Raw genomic sequence first — 17,895 nt, forward strand, 5'->3', positions numbered from 1 at the left:
TATAGTCCAGCAATTTTATTTTAAATTCACAAGCTTTCGGAGGCTACCTCCTTCGTCAGGTGAACGATGTGAAAATTACATCATAGTAAAACAAAGCAACCCAAGTGGGTCCTGCTAAAGACTCGAGAGAAAGGAAGACAACTACACAGCAAGGAGGAGGAAAGGAGACTTGTCCGGTTGTCCCTTTAAACGCAATAAAGGCAAGTCCACCGCCCCAGTGACACACCCCCTCCAACCTCTGCTCCTCTCCTGTAATCCTCCAGCACTCCCTCCCACCGCCAGCAGCGGCGCTGTCCAGCAGCACACTACTTAACATCCGGGAACCGGCGTTCGGATTTCCCAGGCAGAGACAGAAACAATATGGCGGAGGTGAGGCGGCGAAAGAGCTGATTTTACCCTGATGTGATTTAATGACTGCGCCGCGTTTTTACTGGCTACCGAGCGGCCGGCTGTTGAGGTATAGATCGAGGTAGCGGCGCTTGAGCCGCTGGGGTTGGTGAATTTGGAGTCGGCGGGTGCAGGTATTAACGGCGAGTGATTTTTTTTTAAATTTTGTTTTGGGGGGGGGGGGGGGGGGTGTATGTGTGTGTGTGTATGTGTGTGTGTGTGCGCCCCGTGGGTGGGTGGGGTGTGAGGAGGGGGGCGGGGATGGGGGGTGGGTTTGAGCGCCTGTCCCGGCCCGGCTCAGCTCAACCTGACAGCTACCGGCGCCCACTGCGCCTGCGCGCCAGCGTACTCAGTTTTTGTAAACTTAGTGCCACATTGCCCCAGAGGCGCCGAGAAAGCAACTGTGCCGGAATTAGCCTCGGGGTTTCCATTTATTCCAACCTGGTGCATATCTGCACTCCTTTTTTTATTTGAGTGCACACCCTTGCAGAAGTGTAAGAAAGCTGAGGATTTCTCGATGGAACACAGAAAATGCTGGAAACACTCCGCAGGTCGGTGACCTGAAACGTTGCTTCCCTTGTTTCTCACTCCACATGCTGCCTGACCGGCTGAGTATTTCCAGCATTTTCTGTTTTTATTTCAGATTTCCAGCATTCTCACCGTATTTTGCTTTTTAAAATTTCTTGATCGATGTCTTTTTGCTAGTTTCTTATATTGGACGGCCACATATGTGGTATTCTCTTTCTCTTTCCCCATTGTGCATATGCAGAATGCAATCCAGTGGATGATCCAATGTACTCTGATGTGTTTATATATAAACACATGTATTTATTGCAATCATACTTAATTGCAAGGAGGGATTTTACTGTTGCAAAATTCAATTACAACAGGAGGAAAATTGAGCTGTCCAAACCCTTCTCCCAGTTCGTTTTCAGACCGTCGTACACCATCTCTAAACTGGCCGTATGGAGTCTACATTACAAGTCCATTGTGCATTGGCAGAAGTTGAAGCGTTGGTTGTCTTTTTAAAAATATATTTAATATGGTGTGTCTATTCGCCCAGAACTTCGAAACAGTTTTATAGTTTTGAAAACTCGGCAGGGCTGTCGGTTTGTGATTTGATCTGTTTTGATGGCTTTATTTCTGCCGCTAGATTCCACTATCGTATGCTGCTACAGTATGCAAAGCAATGCCAGCTTTGCCTGAGTCTGGTACAACGGCAGTGTAATATAGGACATTATTCCATCACAATTGTATGTGGTGAACTGTATCCAATGGTCGGGTAAATGACGTAATGTAAGTAAGATGGAAATGCTAGTTTAACTGAAATGAGTGCGTCAAACAGCTGAAATACACATCGAACGGAAGATTGTTGTTGAGTTTGAAAAACTCAGTTTTAAATAGACCAAAGTTTTTTTTAAAAAAGGGAGCGTTAGAACGGGAAGCTAGGAAGAAACTGGGAGGTGCGACTGAACGGCAAGCAATGCAGAAGCATATGAGAGCCGACTTTTGAAGGTGAAATAACTCTGCATTGCAAAGTAAGGATGAGAATAGTCTCAATTATTTTAATTAGCAAAATGGTAACAACCCCACATAGTCTCAGTTTATTATTTCCCAAAAGACTAACCATGTAGCTCTTATCAAAAACCGTGTCTTCATGGAATGTTACCTCCAAGCCAGCCATTCGTGTTAACGGGTAAAAGAAGCACTGGGTGCAATGAGGCATAGACCTGTTAGGAATTAAATATTCCTTTCAAAAATACAAATTGCAAGTTCCTACAAGGTGAGTGATCCCTGAATAATGGTTGCAGTTTCTCATGGAAAAAAAACTAAACAAATTCTCAACAGTGAAGACTATCCATGTGCATCGGTTTGAGTGCACATCCTTGCAGAAGTATAAGAAAGCTGAGAATTTCTTGATCGAGATCTATTAGTTAGTTTCTTACCAAATATTGGACAGCCACATATGTAGTAGTCTTTTTCTCTCCCTCCCCATTGTCCATATGCAGAATGTAATCCAGTGGATGATCCAATATACTCTGATCTTCAAAAGAAAACTGGAGCAGCCGATAGTTTACTGATGTCTTTTCAGAAATGTAGTGGATTCAGAACAAAAAGAAGCGCAATCAGTATGATTGTGTTGATGTACGATAACAAAGGGAGAATGATTAACACAAAGGAAGGATGCGACAAAATACAGGAAGACATTAATAAACTTGTAGAATGGGCATGTAAATGGCAAATGAATTTCAATATAGACAATTGTGAGTTGGTGCATTTTGGTAGAAAGAATAAGGAGGCCACATGCTGCTTGGATAATAAGAGTCTAAATGTAGTAGAGGAGCAGAGATCTAGGGGGACAGATACACAAATCACTAAAAGTAGCAACGCAGGTTAATAAGGCCATTAAAAAGTTAAACCAAGCAGTGGAGTTCATTTCTAGAGGAATAGAATTGAAAAGCTATGTTAAACTTGTACAGAACCTTGGTTAGATCACACTTGGAGTACTGTACACATTTCTAGTCTCATGTTTCTATATTTGTTAATGCTAAAGGGATCAAGGGATATGAGGAAAAAGTGGGAACAGGGTACTGAGTTAGACGATCAGCCATGATAATTTTGAATGGCGGAACAGGCCCAAAGGGCCGAATGGCCTACTCTTGCTCCTATTTTCTATGTTTCTATAAAAGGTGCAAAAAAAATTCACAAGGATGTTATCAACTGAGAGAATATACTTATCAGGAAACGCTTAACAGGCTGGGGCCTGAAAGAGAAGGCCGAGTGATGACCTGATAGAGGTCTTTAAAATAATGAAAGGGTGGCCATAGAGCAAATGTTTCCACTTGTGGGGGTGTCCAAAACTAGAGGTCATAAATAGAATATAGTCACTAATAAATCTAAGAGAATTCAGGAGAAACTACTTTACCCATAGACTGGTAAGAATGTGGAATGTACTACCATTAGGTGCAGTTGAGGCAAATAGCATAGATGCATTTAAGGGGAAGCTAGATAAGCACATGAGGGAGAAACGAATAGAAGGTTTTGCTGATAGTTAGATGAAGAGGGGAGGGAGGTGGAGCTTAAATGCTGGCAGAGACAAGTTGGGCCGAATGGCCTGTGCTGTAGACTCTATGTAAGAAAAATGCAGAGAACAGTCTGGAATTCTACTTAGACATTTGATAAAGTCGGCAGATTTTGATTGCAGAAATTGCAGTCCACGTATGGACGTCTGGAAAAGGTTATGCAGATTGTTCACCAACTACAAGAGTGTATACTTGAGAGATTGTGTGTAGATGATGTCCTTTCCAAATCATTTAACATCTTCAAAGAATCAAGCCGGTTGTGTTCTTATACTGAGCCTCTTTGGTCTCTTTACAGCAGTGATTAATGTCACAAAAGATTGGAATGCAGTCATTCACCAGGTTTCGTGCATCTGGAAAGCTCTTCAGTGAGCAGACTGCATGGTTTGACCAAGGTTAGTGAGGAGCACATTCATGGACTCCTGTTTGCTGATGACTGCAATTGAAGCACATACCCATGCACAGAATTGTAGCAGTAGTGAAGAATTATGGGCTTATCACAAATCAAAAGAAAACAGGTGATGTACCAACCTGCACCCAATAAATAACGGGCCAGAAATCGCAGTGGTGAGGCAATGCTCACTGCAGCTCCTGTGAATTTAATTAACGAAAATACTTACTGCGGGCTCTGTGGCGTCCAATTGCTTGAATTTGAACTTGAAACAAAATGTGCGGTGTGTGCTATCAACCCAGCCTCTGTGCAACGTGAGTTGCCGCCGGGCTGGAAACATCTGTGAGGAGAATTCACACTCACAAAATCTGTCAGAAAGAGAAGTCGCACCCACAGATTCAGGCTGCATTGCTCAAGCATGCAAGCAGACTTCATTCATTTAAAGTTAGTATTCTGGATGTCATTGTAAATTTAAAAAAAAAAAATTTTTTTAATAAAATACCAAAGAAATATTTGACTAAAATGAGAGAAGGAAAAAATGTTAATTTTTTTGACCAAAAACTATTAAGTATGGAGTGATATGAGACTCCACATTTTTAAAAGTTCATTTTTAATTGTTTGGCAGTCATTAAGATGAAATGCACTTTTAAAACTTGGTTTAGACCTTGTATTTTTATGTGTACCTGTTTAGTGGTGTAATTAGTTACTTTCCAGCTGGGCAGATAAGCAAGTTTGCACTTTTTCAATGATTTCTCTGATTGCAGCGAGTGATGTCCCTTTAATTCAAATGTAAGGAATCTTACAACATCAGGTTATCCACACTGGCATCTCCACATCATGGCCTTTAATTCAAAGCTGTCATACTGCCAGTGAACCAGTAGGAGCGAGTTCACGATTTCCGCATTTTACTGCGCATGTGCAAACGTGGGAACTTGCTCCTTCAATTCACCACTAAAAGGAGAACGCTGTTGAGCTTTACCATTAACTCTGGAGCGATTTCTGGCCCATTATGTCAAACCATCAACATCAACGATGCTGGACTGAATACAGTTAACAGAGTTTGTCTATCTGGGAAGTTTTCAGTTGAACACTGCTCTCACTGATCAGAAAGTGTTTTCACATCAAAAAGGACATTTGCTGTTTTCAGCCTGTCAAAGCAGAGAGGCTAGGCTCAGCATGGTATAACGTTAAACATCAAACTCAAAGTCTATTACAGAGTTCTGATCTCACCTTTGTTCTACCTGGTAATACTACTGTGACATCAAAGAATTCATCAAGTTTCAGCTGTGCCACCTCAGATCCCTTGTGCATATCAAATGGCAGGACCACATTGCCAGTTGTGAGGTGCTGAAATGTGGAAAATCAAGTAACATTGAGACGATGCTAGTAAGATCACAGCTGCACTAAGCAGGGCATCTTGTTTGGATGAATTGCAGCAGACTTCCCAAGGATGTTGTGCACAACCAGCTCAAACATGGCAAGTGTTCTTGGAGTTGGCAAAGGAAGCACAACTTGAAGCTGTAGGGCATACTTCTGCGACACCAACCAAGAAGGTGTTCACTGATACACACAGAACAAAAGATTCTTGAAATGGAGCAAGGGAAACAGCATCTACAGCAATGTGAGTAATAACCAGATGACCGAATCGGGACTTTGGTATGCACATGCTTTGGGAAGCTCTGTGCTTCACGGATTGGACTAAACAATGATGAAAAATGACTAACTCTTGACCAGCCATCTGTCGTTGAAGAAGTATCAACCACAGTCGATGAAAGTGAGTGGAACTTATCTTGAGATTGTATCCCTTTATCAAGTTTCAGCCAGGCTCAGTTACATGAAGTCTAAAGCACAGAAGCAGGCCATTCGGCCCAACTGGTCTATGCTGGCGTTAATGCACCACATGAGCCTCCTCCCTCCCTACTTCATCTAACCCTATCAGCATACCCTTCAATTCCTTTCTTCCTCGTGTGCTTATCTAGCTTCCCCTTAAGTGCATCTATGCTATTTGCCTCAATTACTCAACATTCTTACAACTCTTTGGGTAAAGAAATTTTGCCTGAATTCCCTATTCGATTTATTATCAATCTTATATTGATGACCTCTAGTTTTGGACTCCCCCACAAGTGGGAACATTTTCTCTCTGTCTACCCTTTCATTATCTTAAAGACTTCGATCAGGTCACCCCTCAGCCTTTTCTTTTCTGGAGAAAAGAGCCCCAGCCTGTATATTCTATACTCTTGAAAGGATATACCCCAGTATATCCTTTCAAGAGTATAGAAAGTACAGGGATGATGTAAAAAAGGAAATAAGGAAAGCAAAGAGGGCATGAAAAAATATTAGCTAGTAAGATTAAAGAAAACCCAAAGATGTTTTATCAGTACATTAAGAACAAGAGGATAACTAAGGAAAAGGTGGGATCTATCAGGGATGATAAGGGTGACTTGTGTGTAGAAGCAGAGGATGTGGGTAGGGTTTTAAATGAATATTTTGTCTCCGTATTCACAAAGGAAAGGGATGATCCGGACGTAGTAGTTAAAGAGGAGAGGTGTGAAATATTGGATAAGGTAAACATAACAAGAGAGGACGTCCTAGAGGGTCTGGAATCCTTGGAAGTTGATAAGTCACCAGGGCCAGATGGATTGTTTCCTAGGCTATTGTAGGAAGCCAGGGAGGAAATAGCGGATGCTCTGAGGATCATTTTCCAATCCTCGCTAGATACAGGGGAGGTACTGGAAGACTGCAAACGTAGTACCATTGTTTAAAAAGGGGTAGGAGGGAAAGGCCGAACAATTATAGGCCGGTCAGTCTTACGTCGGTGGTGGGCAAACTATTAGTCAATACTGAGAGATAGGATAAACTGTCACTTGGAATGGTTTAATCAGGGATAGTCAGCATGGATTTGTTCAGGGAAGGTCATGCCTTACAAATCTGATTGAATTCTTTGAGGAAGTGACCAGGAGGATTGATGAGGGTAGTGCAGTGGATGTTGTCCACATGGATTTTAGTAAGGCATTTGACAAGGACATGGTAGACGGGTCAGAAAGGTAAAAGCCCCTGGGATGCAGGGAAATGTGGCGAATTGGATCCAACATTGGCTCAGGAAACAAAGGGTAAAAGTCGATGGATGTCTTTGCGAATGGAAATCCGTTTCCAGTGGTGTGCCACAGGGCTCAAAGTTGGGTCCCTTGCTGTTTGTGGTATATATTAATGATATGGACTTGAATGTAGGGGGCATGATTGGCAAATTTGCAGATGACACAAAAATTGGCTGTGTAGTTGATAGTGAAGAGGATAGCTGTAGACTCCAAGAAGATAGCAATGTGTTGGTGGAGTGGGTGGAAAAGTGGCAAATAGAGTTCAACCCGGAGAAGTGTGAGGTAATGCACTTAGGGAGGGCAAACAGTAAAATGGAATATGCAGTAAACGGGAATATATTGCGAGAGGTAGAGGAAGTGAGAGACCTTGGAGTGCATGTGCACAGGTCCCTGAAGGTGGAGTATTGTGCGCAGTTCTGGTCACCACATTACATTACAGGAAGGACGTGATTGCTTTGGAGAGAGTGCAGAGAAGATTTACAAGAATGTTGCCAGGGCTTGAAAACTGCAGCTACGAGGAGAGATTGGATAAGCTGGGGTTGTTTTCCTTGGAGCAGAGGAGGCTGAGGGGAGACTTGATTGAGATGTACAAAATTATGAGGGGCCCAGATAGAGTAGACAGGAAGTACCTGTTTCCCCTAGCGGAGAGTTCAAGAACTAGAGCACATAGATTTAAGCTGATTGGTGGAAGGATTAGAGGGCACATGAGGAAAAGCTTTTTTACCCAGAGGGTGGTGGGTGTATGGAATTCGCTGCCCGAATTGGTGGTAGAGGCAGGGACCCTCAACTCTTTTTTAAAAAGTACCTGGACCTGCACGTAAAGTGCTGTAAGCTGAAGGGCTACGGACCAGGTGCTGGAAGGTGGGATTAGAATGGGCACCTGGTTGTTCTTCAAGCTGGCACGGATACGATGGGCCGAACGGCCCCCTTCTGTGCTGTGTTTTCTGTGGTTCTAATTCTGGTATCATCCTTGTGAATCTTTTTTGCACCTTCTCCAATGCCTCTATATCCTTTCTATAATATGGAGACCATAACTGTGCACAGTACTCCGTGGTCTAACCAAAGTTCTATATAAGTTTAACAACTTCTGTGCTTTTCAATTCTATCCCTCTATAAATGAACCCCAGTGCTTTGTTTGCCTTTTTATGACCTTGTTACCCTGCATCGTTACTTTTAGTGATTTGTGTATCTGTACCCCGAGATCCCTTTGCTCCTCTTTCCCATTTGGATTCTTATTATCCAAGCAATATGTGGCCTCCTGTTTCTTCCTACCAAAATGCACCACCTCACACTTATCTATATTGAAATTCATTTGCCAATTATACACCCATTCTGCAAGTTTGTTAATGTCTTCTTGCATTTTGACACATTCTTCCTTTTGTATTAACTAAACCCCACCCCCCGCCAAATTTCGTGTTGTCCACAAATTTTGAACATTTACTTCCGATTCCCGAGTCCAAATAATTAATGTAAATTGTGAACAATAGTGTTCCGGCACCGATCCCTGTGGAACAGCACTTCCCACCTTTTGCCAGTTAGTCGCTACCCTTAACCCCTACTCTATTTTCTGTTTAGTAGCCAGCTTGCTATCCATTCTGCTACCTGTCCCCTGACTCCAATTGCTCTGACCTTAGTCATGATTCTACAGTGCGGTACCTTATCAAAGGCCTTTTGACAATCTAAATGTGTTAGATCTACTGCATTACCCTTGTCTACTCTTTCTGTTACTTCTTCAAAGAATTCAGTAAGGTTGGTCAAGCATGACTTTCCCTTCTGAAATCCGTGCTGACTACTCTTATATTTTCATTTTCTCGATGTTTTTCAATTACATCTTTGAGTAAAGATTCCATTATTTTTCCTACCACCGACGTTAAGCTAATTGGTCTATTGTCCGCTGGACTGGTTCTATCTCCCTTTTTAAATATAGGAATCACATTAGCTGTCCGCCAGTCCTCTGGCACTATTCCCTTTTCTAATTAATTTTTATAAAAAGGTAATAGTGCCTCTGCTATCTCTTCCCTAACATCTTTTAGTATGTGCGGATGCAATCCATCTGGACCAGGGATTTTATCCTCAAGTTTGATTAGTTTATCAATTATCTCCCACCTTTCTATCTTAAATGTGTTTATATCTTTTTTTGATCTCTTCTTCTAATGTCATACCCACCTTGATGATCTCCCTGGTAAATACTGAGGCAAAGTAATTATTTAATATTTCTGCCATTTCGCTGTCATTACCTGTGAGTTTGTCTTGTGAATCCCTTGGTAGCCCTATCCCTGTCCTGATTTTTCTTTTGTTATGTGTCTGTAGAATATTTAATTTATTTTGATATTCCTTGATAATTTAATTTCATAGTTGCTCTTTGCTTTCCTAATTGTTTTTTTGACCTCCTTCCTAATCTCTTCGTATTCTGTTTTGTCATCCTCTCCTTTGTTGTCTGTGTGCTTAGAGTATGCCTTTTTCTTTAGTTTCAGTTTTACTCATCACTTTATTCATCCATGGTGTTTCATTATTGGCTAGTTTCCTCTTTTTTAGAGGAATATATTTCTCCTGAACTCTCTTGATTACAGTTTTAAATAGTTCCCACTGCTGTTCTATCTCTGTCTGTCAAAATGTTTTCCCAGTTTACCTTCCCTAGTTCCATTCTCATCCCCCCCAAAATGAGCTTTTTTCCAATCTATTACTTCGGTCTTTGCCTGTCTTTAATGTCTTTCTCGATCATTATTTTAAACCTTATTATGTTATGATCGCTACTACTTAGATGTTCCCAATGCTTACTTCTCTTACCTGTTCTGGTTGCTTTCCCATTACTAGGTCCAGTAGTGATTCCTCTCTTGTTGGGCTTCTCACATTCTGGGTAAGAAAGGAGTCCTGTATACACTGTAAAAACTCCATTCCCTTTGCTTACCTCTTGCCAGTTTATTTAGGGGTCGTTGAAATCGCCCATGATTATTATTCAATGTCTTTTACTCATTTCATAGATTTGCCTACATATTTCTTCCTCCACTTCCCTTCCACTATTAGGTGGTCTGTAGAATACCCCTATTAACGTGATTGATTCCTTCTTATCCTTTGTCTCAATCCGTATAGATTCTCTTTCTATCTTAATATTGCTTATGTCCCTTTTTTCTTTTGTCATTGTTATCTCTTATTAGTACAGCTACTCCACCCCCCTTCTCTCCTTATTCTTTCTAAACATGTTATATCTTGCAATATTTAATTGCTAGTCCTGTTCCTTATGTAGCCATGTTTTAGGTATCCCCACTACACCTGGCTCCTCGCTACAGATTATTGCCTTCAGTTTCCCCCGTTCTGTTTTGGATGCTGTGTACATTGCTGTACAAGCAATTTAATTTGTTTTTAATAATTGTTCCCCTCACTTTATTTTTTAACAATTGTTTTGTACTTATGTTCTATAACTCTGTTTGTGACCCTTGTTCCTTACCTTGGTCTGACTTTTGTGCTCATCTTCTATTTATTTAATCTTTAGACTTATGTTATTTTCACCAGGTCCCTCCCCGTCTTACTAGTTTAAAGCTCTATCCGCAGCCCTATTTATCTTTTCCGCTGGGACACTGGTCCCAGTTCGGTTCAGGTGGAGCCCGTCCCAGCAGTACAGCTCAATTCTTGTCCCAGTACTGGTACCAGTGTGCCACGAAATGGAACCCCTCCTTCCCACACCAGTCTTTCAGTCACACATTCACCTTCCTGGACTGCCTATCCTTATGCCAATTAGCACGTGGCTCGGGTAGTAATCCCGAAATTACCACTTGTGACATCCTGTTTTTTAATTTAATTCCTAATGTCTGATATTCATTTAGCAGAACCACCTCCCCTTTTTTCCCTATGTCATTGGTCCCAACGTGAACCATAATAACTGAATCTTCCCTCTCCCTTTTCAAGTTCCTCTCCAGTTGTTCCAAGATATCCTTTACCTTTGCACCAGGTAAGCAACACACCCTTCTGGACACAGTGGCGACTGCAGAGGATGCTATCTATCCCCCTAAATATTGAATCCTCTATGACTACAACCTTTCTATTCTGCTCTCTTTACTGCACCCCCGTACTGCCGCTTACACCACAATGTCATGGTTAGCATTCTGGCTGTCCACCCCACAACTTGCATCCTTATCCTCACAGGTGGCAAGTACATTGTACCTGTTGGATAGGACCAGTGTCTGCGGGACCTCCTTCTCCACCTCCCCTTGGTTCCCCTTACCCTACTGACTCACAGTCCCTTCCTGCACCTGTGCTGTATTCTGGAGAAAAATATCCAGATATTCCTCCCCCTCCCTTATCGGAGTGTCTCTAACTCGCACTCCAGCTCAATGACTCTGAGCTGGAGTGTCTCAAGGCAGAGACATTTCCTGCAGATGTGGCAATTTGGGATTGTCTCACTGCCTGCAAACTCCCACGTATCACCGTCCCGACACTGCCAGATTTGCACTTATTAAGCCGTTTATTGATGATAAACTGTAGCATTTCAGCACTTCAGAGTCAAATTAAAAAAAATATCTGGAGTAAGTGAGCTTAACAAAAGAGAATATTTTCAAGTATCACAGAATTCAGAGGCTTAAGCTTTGACTGAGGTATGCCAGCTAGTCCATGAAGACTGAGAAGAATGTCAACAAAACATTAGGTACAAACTGGTAAAAGGCAAGTCAGGGCTAATGTCAGGAAACACTTCTTCATGCAGGTTGACCAATAGCTGGAATTGTTTTTAGGTCGGATAGTTGATTGCTGTGATCAGGGAGATCAGAGGCTTCTATTGAAACAAGGGCGAGAAGGGTTGAATGGATTTTGTATGGGATAGTGGAAGCAAAAACTCCTGAATCATTCAAGAAACAGTCAAATAGTGTAATTGGGGAGGGATGTAAATGACTGTGAAAGGATGGGCTAGTTGGGCTGAATGACCTCCCTCAACTGCACTTACTTTTATGAAGGACTATACTACCCTCAACTTTAATATCACCAGGATATTTCAGGAAACCACGGGGACAACTTAAAAATTAGCAATTGCTCGTTTGGCTGTTGAAAAACGTAATGCATTATTGCCCATTTAGTGAAAGAATGACAGAATTCTGGATATGTTAAAAATTAATTTCATTTGTGTAGTTCTAGTGTTCCTTTTGCTGTCACATTTGCCCATTTAGTGTCATGAATTTCTCCATTTTGGTTGTAAATGTGCCCAACTACTAAATATTACTCTCAGTTGAGGAAGTAGCACTGGCAGTCAACAACACAACCAACCAGCAAGCTGCAGGGGATACAGAAGGTACACTACCTAAATCTGTGACTTATCCTGATGCATGAGCAGCCATGTCTGGAATCTGTAACTTGAATGCTATCTGGCTGATTATTTGCTGCTCCATGTGTGCAACTGGTGGAGGGCTTTCCTCATTCTGTCCACTGATCATTGTGACTTGTGAATGATCATATTCTCAGTGGCAGGCTGTGGTGCAGTAGACCACTGCTTCAAGTCACCACTCATGGGAGATTGCAGTGCAGATCTGGGTGTTGGACTCACTACCCAGACCAGCAACTGTTGTGTGCAATGAAGTAGGTAACCTTTGAAGTGCGGTGCTACTGCTTAACAGCATTGGCTTGACAACAGGCTACTAAGGTCTGTATCGTATTAGAGCTCTGCACGGGTACTCAGCATGCTGGGTGTCTACCCTGACCTCTCAAACAAACTCTGCTATATCTTTCTCACAAGTACTTGGTGCCTTACTTTAAGCTTTCTCCTCAACATTACTAGGACTTTTTCCATGGTTGTGTGTATCTCTAGTGGTGACGTTTGGTTCTCAGGTGTTTGGTGCTCTTCAGATGGTAGTCCTCTGTGTGTTCTTTTTGCTTTAAGATAGAGCAGATAGTGCTTGAAGCACACTTGTCCATTTTTGTATTATTTGATTACATGCACTATTATGTACGTGTGCAAAATCAATGGGTAAGGACATGTTAAAGTAGTTTGCATAATCTGCTGTATTCACTTCTAAAACATTATTCGCTATATCCCTGCTAAAATGCCTCTTTCAGTAAAGCAGTTTTTTTTTGTTTTACTTCCCTTGAAGAAGTGTAATGATACTTGTTTATGTTAAACTATTGTAGCAGGTTTTATTAAGGAACTGTGGACAATAGGCGTATCCTAATAGGAATTTCAATATCTCCCAGTCAACCTAGGATTGTTTGTAAAGTATTGCTGGTGTCTAATGCTTATTTCTTTTCTGGCAAAGTATCTAAAAGAAATTTTGAGTCAAATTTGTCACAATCTTCAGGCTCCCAGTAAAGGTGAATGGGAAATCTTTACCATGCCCAGATACAGTAATACAATCTGAAAGCAGAACCTGGAGAGGAAGTTGCTATAGAGTGAAATGGCAAAGGAACCCAATCGTTCTTTTAAAAAAGTATTCTTAGGATGTGGGTGACACTGGCAAGTCAGCATTTATTGTCCAACCCTAGTTACGCTGTGAAGTTGGTGGTGGGCCTTCTTGAAACGTTGCGGTCCTGTGCTCCCTGTATAACGTCAGGTAGCGAATTCCAGAATTTTGACCCAGTAACAATGAAGGAATAGCAGTATATGTCCAAGTAGCTTGGCGTATGACTTGGAGGTGACCTTGTATATTCTCCAATATCTAGAGTGACAATTGTAGAATTAGTACAATTTATTAAATGTACAAATGCAGACTGATCGTCACTGCACTTCAAAACTAATTCATTACTAGTGAAGTGCTTTGATACATTATATGATAATCATAGAATGGTTGCAGCACAGAAGGAGGCCATTCGGCTCATCGAGCCAACTCTTTGTAAGAGCAATCCAGTTAGTCCCATTCCCCCGCTCTTTCCCCATAACCCTGCGAATTTTTTCCCTTCAAGTATTTATCCAATTTCTTTTTGAAAGCCACGGTTGAATCTGCTTCCACCACTCTTTCAGGCAGCGCATTCCAGATCATAACCACCTGCTGCATAAAAAAGTTTTTTCTCATGTCGGCCTTGGTTCTTTTGCCACTCACCTTAAATCCGTGTCCTCCAGTTCCTGATCCCTCCGCCAATGGGAACAGCCTCCCTTCATCTACCCTATCCAAACCCTTCATGATTTTGAACATGTCTATCAAATCTCCTCTCAACCTTCTCTGTTCCAAAGAGAACAACCCCAGCTTATCCAGTCTATCCATGTAACTAAAGTTCCTCATCCCTTGAATCATTCCAGTAAACCTCTTCTGCAGCCCCTCTAAGGCCTTCACACCTCCCTAAAGAGCGGTGCCCAGAATTGGACACAATACTCCAGTTGTGGCCAAACCAGTGTTTTATCAAGGTTCAACATAACTTCGTTGCTTTTGTACTCTATGCCTCTATTTATAAAGCCCAGGATACTGTATGCTTTTTTAACTGCTTTCTCAACCTGTCCTGCCACCTTCAAAGATTTGTGCACATATACCCCCAGGTCTCCCTGTTCCTGCACCCCCTTTTAGAATTGTACCATTTAGTTTTTATTGCCGCTCCTCGTTTTTCCTGCCAAAATATATCACTTCCCACGTGCCCACCCATTCCACCAGCCTGCCTATGTCCTCTTGAAGTCTATCACTATCCTCCTCACTGTTTACTACACTTCCAAGCTTTGTGTCATCTGTAAATTTTGAAATTGTGCCTTATACGCCCAAGTCACTAATATATATCATAAAAAGCAGTGGTCCTAGTACTGACCCCTGGGGAACACCACTGTACACCTTCCTCCAGTCTGAAAAACAACTGTTCATTACTACTCTCTGTTTCCTGTCACTTAGCCAATTTTGTGTCCATGCTGCCACTACCCCTTTTATTCCTTGTGCTTCAATTTTGCTGCCAAGCCTATTAAGTGGCACTTTATCAAACGCCTTTTGAAAGTCCATACACACATCAGCCGCATTGCCCTCATCATCTCTCTCTGTTACTGTTGTTGCTGTTACCTCATCAAAAAACTCAATCAAGTTAGTTAAACACAATTTGCCTTTAACAAATCCGTGCTGGCTTTCCTTTATTAATCCACATTTGCCCAAGTGACTTTTAATTTTGTCCCGGATTATCATTTCTAAAAGCTTCCCCACCACTGAAGTTAAATTGACTGGCCTGTCGTTGCCGGGTTTATCCTTGCACCCTTTTTTGAACAAGGGTGTAACATTTGCAATTTTCTAGTCCTCTGACACCACCCCCCTATCTAAGGAGGATTGGAAGATTATGGCCAGCACCTCTCCAATTTCCACACTTACTTTCCTCAGCAACCTAGGATGTATCCCATCTGGACCATGTGACTTACCTGCTTTAAGTACAGCCAGCCTTTCCAGTACGTCCTCTTTATCAATTTTTAGTCCATCCAGTATCTCAACTACTTCCTCTTTTACTGTGACTTTGGCAGCATCTTCTTCCTTGGTAAAGACAGATGCAAAGTACTAATTTTGTACCCCAGCCATGCCTCCATGTCTAGATCTCCTTTTTGGTTCCTAATCGGCCCACCCCTCCTCTTACTACTTGTTTACTATTGCATTCTATAAATACAAGTTCCTTTTCTTTCTGCATGTTAACTATGGGATTACTGTAGGATCAAAATTGCAGTGTGCAATATGGTGAATCTTGAACAACCAATTTAGAAACATGGCTGTAATACTGAATTTGATTTGTTATGACTACCTTGCCATTCACAGCCCACTTTACGCATGACGAAGTTTGGACAGATGAACACAATGGCCACTTCAACCATTTTATTCAAAATATAATTTTTTAATTGTTCTCTAGTTGAAATTATCCTCCTCAACAGTGCAAGGATCGGAATAGCTCTTTGGTTTTTATACAGCATGCCTTTAATCAGTCATATAATGAAAGGTGTGATAATATGATGGTTAGACTTCCTGTCATAGACATAGAGACATTAGCTAATATACCATGTCATACAAGTCATTATTTGTAGAGTTAGTGTTAAACTGTCATCGAATCATAAAATCTTGCAGCACAGTATGAGGCCATTCGGCCCATCATGCATGTGCTGACTCTTTGGAAAAAGTTATCCTATTAGTCCTACTTCCCTGCTCTTTCCCCATAGCCGTGCAAAATTTTCCTTTTCATGTATATGTCCAATTCTCTTTTTGAAAGTTACTATTGAATCTGCTTCCACCACCCCATCAGTCATATCCTATAATGCACTTGTATGTTTTATAAACTTTTTCTTTTACTCTGGTATTTATAGTCAATCAAAAGCAGGCAGTCAAGTTTTATTTTCATTTTTGATTTAAAATATTTCATATTTACCCCCAATCGGTTCTGCCTTTGGGGCATTTGAGGTGATAAATGTCATAGGCTGACTATCGTTGCTGACTGGGGAACAAGGTCAGACAGCAGATGATGGAAACAAGCAGCCCTGAGCTACTTGGCCTGCTTATGTGCAAATTGATAGCCCTGGCAGGGTAGAAACACCATTCCATAAAGGCCAACTGACAGGCATTTTTGGGATGAATGTGCTTTACTGACCTGAGGAACTAGAGTTTTCCTATCATAAACTTCCCAATCCCCTGAGGAGGTGGGGGGTGTGGAGAGGGAGATAAATGATGGGCCCGATATTACCGTGGCGGGGGGTCGATTGGGTGCGTGGGTAACGCGCCCGGTGAAATCAGTCTGTCCCGCATGCAATCGCAGGCTGATTGGATCCACTTACCTGTTCTTCCGGGTTCCCCGCTGCTAAGCTGCACGGTGGGCGGACTGCGCATGCGCAGTAAGGTCTGTCAGCTGGAGGAGCTCAATTTAAAGGGGCAGTCCTCCACTGACTGATGCTGCAATAAATAGGAAAAGTTACAGCATGGAGCAGCCCAGGGGGAAGGCTGCTGCTCCCAGGTTAATGATGCCTCACTCCAGCTGTTAATGGATGGGGTGAGGAGGAGGGGGAGGACAGAGATCTTCCCCGCCCCCCCGGTGGGCGAGAGGAAGCGGCCTGCCTCTGCCACCAAGAAGGCCTGGCTTGAGGTGGCAGAGGAGCTCATCTGCACCACCAACGTATCGCGCACCTGCATACAGTGCAGGAGGCGCTGCAGTGACCTGAGTAGGTCAGCCAAAGTGAGTACACTTACTCATTCCCCTACACTCCGTCTGCCACATCACCGCCCCCACCCCACATCTCCTTCTGCACAGCCCACACTACTGTCACATCACTCCTCACACCCACTCAAACCTCATCCTCATCTTACCTGCTCTTACTCACCTCGCCAGTACTCATCCCGCCACTACCACTCAACCCAATCCTCATACAATCTCATAGCTCTATCTCATACTCACCCTCTCGTGCATCTCTTTCACAGTCAGCCTCACTCAACCTGCCACTACCTGTGCTGCAGCCACAGGGCATGCATCACATATGTACAGTAGGAAGCGTAAGGCAAACGTGTTGTGCGCATGAAGGGGATGCACAAGGGTGTTTGAGCGTTTGTCATGGTTTTTACTTATATTTGATTTCTGATCAACTCACATTACATATTATATTGTCACCACTACTGCCACGTCATTGCGAATCTTGTCTGTTTTGTGCAATAATGCCCTTTCCTGAGGATCGCTATGAAGACCCACAACTGGTGCCACCCATTGTGTCACTGCAGAGTGGGTGTAGATGTACTTGCAGGGCTCTTTTGTGCAGATGACTGAGACGTCGGCGATGTCCCCGGTGGTACCCTGGAAGGATGCGGAGGAGAAGTTGTTGAGGGCAGTGGTGACTTTGACAGCGACAGGTAAGAAGATGGTGCTCGGGCCAGCCGGGAGCAGCTCGGCATGAAGGAGGCTGCAGATGTCCACGACTGCATGTCGAGTGACTCTGAGCCTCCATGTACACTCCTGCTCAGAGAGGTCCAGGAAGCTGAGCCTCGGTCTGTGGATTCTGTGACGAGGGTAGTGCCCTCTGCATCGCATCTCTCTCTGCGGTTGCCCTCCC

General features: G+C 42.7%; 1 protein-coding gene across 2 annotated transcripts in view; it reads left to right on the forward strand.

Annotated features, from left to right (window-relative positions):
* Positions 1–356: 356 nt before the first annotated feature.
* Positions 357–17,895, forward strand: part of LOC137299549 (mesoderm induction early response protein 2-like) — a 59,101-nt gene continuing 41,562 nt past the window's right edge. For both annotated transcript variants that reach the window (XM_067968366.1, XM_067968367.1), the window contains exon 1: positions 357–521. The gene's annotated coding sequence lies outside the window, so the exon portion shown is untranslated. The remainder of the gene's footprint in view (positions 522–17,895) is intronic.

The sequence above is a fragment of the Heptranchias perlo genome, chromosome 29, assembly GCF_035084215.1.
Source record: "Heptranchias perlo isolate sHepPer1 chromosome 29, sHepPer1.hap1, whole genome shotgun sequence".
NCBI lineage: Eukaryota > Metazoa > Chordata > Chondrichthyes > Hexanchiformes > Hexanchidae > Heptranchias > Heptranchias perlo.